This window comes from Capsicum annuum, unplaced genomic scaffold (genome assembly GCF_002878395.1).
Source record: "Capsicum annuum cultivar UCD-10X-F1 unplaced genomic scaffold, UCD10Xv1.1 ctg2033, whole genome shotgun sequence".
Lineage (NCBI taxonomy): Eukaryota > Viridiplantae > Streptophyta > Magnoliopsida > Solanales > Solanaceae > Capsicum > Capsicum annuum.
In genome coordinates this window covers 363,104-367,665 of record NW_025826215.1, presented here as the reverse complement: position 1 = coordinate 367,665, position 4,562 = coordinate 363,104, and positions in this window count along the sequence as shown.

The following is a 4,562-nucleotide window of genomic DNA, read 5'->3' as shown; positions in this document are numbered from 1 at the left end:
ATTTTGCACATGAGCCAACCATTAACCATGTCATCCTTTATTAAGGCATTTCCTAACTTGGTATCATCATACCAATATTCTTGCAAGATATTCCATTTATGAAAAACCAATCTATATAACCAAATTAACTCTCTTTACCATTTCAAAAATCCAAACCATATCCACCAAGGCTTCCAAATCCTTTTTATAAATTTATCTTTAATGCAATGCAATGTTTCCTAAAGAAGAGTTAAATTGTGTAAAAATCCATATTCAAAAATCAAGTTTATAAAGTGGATTGAGGTTAATGCCATTACCAAGCCAACACTTCATCAATTTGGTGAAACTCATGTCACCCATTTCAACCATTACAACAATATACTAATTCAGTCCCAAATGCATTTAATTAAAGCATGAAAATCCATTAAACACAAGGGAAAAGTAAATCAAGTGTTAACAACCAAAAAACCTCAACCCAAATTTCAAACCCATCAATTGAAATCACATGAATATTGAATAAATTTATGCGACACTATAAAATACAAGTTAAGAAATGAGTAACATGCCTAAAATATATAAGAAATCAAAAAAGAATTGGAATTTAGAGCCCATGAAATTCTTGTAAAAACCTTGAATTTTCTTAACTTGGGAGTTAAAAAGGAGAACAGTAAGGTTTGATCTTGATAGATGAAGGAAAATGAGTCATTTACGTGTTTTTAGGTTATTTAGGGGGTACATGACCAAAAAGATCTTGCCCCCTAGTGAAGGAAAACAAATCTGGATGAAAATTACATAGCAACGTGGCACGCCGCTATCGCGGAGGGTAGCCAGCGTGCCACGCTCTTATCACGGTGACTAAGTGGTGTAGCATGTTGCTGTCGTAGACCCTCACTACCTCATGATCCCAAAATGACCCCAAAACCCTTCCGAAAATTCCCAAACAATTCTGCAAACACACTTTTAACATATCCTATCATGATTCAATTCAAAAATTAACGTTATGCACACGGGATGGAGATAACGCTCAAACTTACACTCAAAATTAGGTGTAAAGTATGTTTACCCGATGAAGAGTCGGGGCCGAATCCACGAAAAGTGAAGACGTAGAGTTCAATACCTATGAGTGTTGGTAGTTAACTTGACGTTAACCCATAGTGAGAAATAAAACAACAAATAAATGTAAATGGGGAGTTTGGTTTGAGTAATTTTGTAACAACAATGCTTAAGAACTATTATGAGATTGAAATATCAAGAAGTGAATTCAAGTGGGGAGAAGCCTTGGGGTTGTCCAATCCTAGGTTTGAGTTTTGCATGGATTATTAACAATTCCTCCAACTTTAGTTTAGAGTATTGGGTAGGCTAGATTAAAGAGTATTGATGTTAATCTTTCAATAAAACACCAAATATCACCAGTTGGTTCTTTACAACACCTCATAAGTGTAGCAAATTCACCAATCTATTGCCTTAATTATCATCCTTATTTCTAAGAGATGCTATAAAATGAGCTAACTCAAGTTATTGGTCACAATTGTTCCTCACCCATATTTCCTCTTTCAAGGATGATATGGGTTTTAAGGTAATTAGGGTTTGCAACCCTCAATTCTCAATTAAACATAGAATAAAGGAAAAATCCATCACAAACAACTAAGTAAATGGACAAATAATCAACACCCATGCATTAATCACCACCTAATCAAGCATAACCCCAAGAAATAAGTTTAGCTACTCATGGAAATAAAGGAAAGATATATAACAAAATTAGCATTCAATTCATCCATGGAAGGAAAAAAAATGTATTCCCAAGCTTTAAATCCAACTAAGTAGTTAACATCTCTTTTGGAAATCACTCACAATCACTCAAAATAGTGTTCTTTTCTCTTAAAAAAACTGAAAACTAGATGCTAGAAAATGATAGGGATTGAGCCTTTTATTTTGGGATTGGGAAATGTGACATTACAAGTTTGCCCCTAAATTTTTGTGACATTCACGATCGCCTCCTATTTGTTACGATTGTGACATATTCTTTGCATGAGCACCCATAATCGCAGGGAATCGGCTTACGATCGAGACACTTTTGTTTGCCAAGACACTAGTGCGATTGTGACCCTCGGATCACGATAGCAGCATTTGAGGGTTGTATCCTAGAACATCTATTCAACCTTTTATCCTTCTTTACTCTCCCTTTTCTTCTTTCCATCTTCGACTTTGGTCATCTTTCCCAGATTTTCTTGTTAAACCACAAACACTAGGAATTAGTGAATTTTATTCAAGAATTAGCCTTATTTCATCAGTTTAATCATAGTAGTGTGAAAGAAATGAGATATAGATGAGTGATAAATCTGCCACTCATCAATGCCCCTATCTTAAAGACTTTGCTTGTCCTTAAGCAACACTACTTTACACTCAGTGAGACTATCCAACTTTGACGCTAATATTTTCACCCACATAACCACCATGGTTGTGACTTTGATGCATACTAGAAATTAGTCGACAAGCATATGAAGCACTACCTATAAAACCCCCTCAAATTTAATCATATTTTTAAGATTGCAAAGAAATTTCAAGAATAATCGAGCAACAACAACCAATTCTCATTAAGTGACTTTCCATCAATAGTAAATAAAATATGCTCCTTTGTCTTAATTTTGGAAGATGCTAACTTCACCAATCTATCTTAGTTTACATGCCTCCTCATGAAAGGAAGTCCCAATACACCATATTTTTAATATATAACAAGGGACGAATGTGCAAGCACTCTCACTCTCATATGCTTGCCTTTATTTTTTATCACTACTAACTCAAAAGCACTTGATTGGAGATCCTGAAGGGCTTTTTTTAAGTTTGTAATATAGGTTCAGGAAAGGGTAGGATAAATATTTACGATAAAAATGACTACACCCTCCTTGAACTCGACATAACACTAATTAGATCAAACTTGTATCATTGACCACTTCATTCATATTTAATCACACAAGTACCTACCTTTTTCACTTTAGCTCACCCACCTTTTGAAAGCATTCTTTTTTCATTTCCTTTCTTTTTGCAATTTCATGATTTTCTTCCTTTTGTTGTTTTCTTTCCTTTTCTGTTTCATTTTCCATCATGGATTTGTTTTTAGGCACTCATTTACAAGACCATTGCTGTGATCACCACTTTCAATTTCCATCACACCACCAACTTAGGATTTTTGCCTCATGTTGACAATTTTCCAATTTAATTAGGGTAGGGTTCAAGAGAGGGATAAATTTCAAATTATTTGAGGCTTGTAATGTGGTTACCAAAGAAAGGTTAATAGTCTCAAAAAGGGAGACTACAGGTACCATTCATACATGGGTAGTCTTTTTAGGCTAAAGTGGCTTTTAACAATCACAAAGACGGCCTAATATCATTTCTCCAATTGTGCATAACTATGATTAGCTTTGAAGGACCAATGGGGCAAGTTCTAGATGGCACAAGTAGGCACAAGAATCATTCAACTTATGGTCACCTCTCATGGCATGCAAACTACTCTAGAAGGATCGAATGCATTGCCTACTTAAGAACAAAAGGAGTCATTTATCACACTACCACCACTAAAGAATGAGGAATCACAAAACAAGGCAAAGCTTTGTTACAAAATCATTCACTTCATGCCTTTGATTTTCACAAAAAAAAATTACACGGAGGGGATAATTGCTATGTACTTTACCATACAAGATTAACTATCATTAGCACCAAGCAAGACACCATCACACTTTTGGGCTCTAACGAGGGCAATACTTATGTTTACTCAGACATCATCATAGATATCATGTCAATCTCAAGTCATAATGTCATAGGTACTCAGACTTCCTCTGCACATAAGACTCCATACTAACCATGGTGATTTTTCCTTAAGTATGTCGGTACTCAATATATCATAGGGAAAAGCTTGTCCAACAACGCTATCAAAAAGGAAAATAAAAATCTAGAAATGAAAAATGAAAGAAAAATGACTAATCCACAAAATTCCTACAAAACATAAGCTTAACAAGGATACCTAATATACAAACCAAATTATTAAATCATCAAAATAGCATAACTCAAAAGCGTCTGAATAATACAAATATCCATGACAAACAAGAATACTACGGTATAATTAATTAATACTAAGGGACCTATCTCAACTGGTGCTTAGAGATTTCTCATCCTAGAGGCTTGCATATGATTGTTGTCTTGGGTCAGGTAGTCAGTTCCAGTCCAATTCTTCTTATACTATACTTTTGTTGCATTTGTGTATATATTAATTGTCCAAATTTTACAAACCCAATATGAAATATAAAATATAGATGTAGGGCACCCACATCTAAAAAGCTATAGTGTCCTTATATCATGAAAGCATAAAAGAGTTAAAGGGTTCCCTAAAACCGTATCATGGTCTTCCGTCCCTAAAACCCTTGCAGTGGGAAGTCTCTCTTTTGAATTCAGGACCTTTCACAACCCTTTCCACATTCGGGTAAAAAACTTATCCTGCCTTTTCTCCATCATTCTTATTTTAGCATAAGATTCTCTGCTCTTGATGCAAATTTTCCAAGGAGGTGTAAGTTTTCTCCAGGTTTGTGATG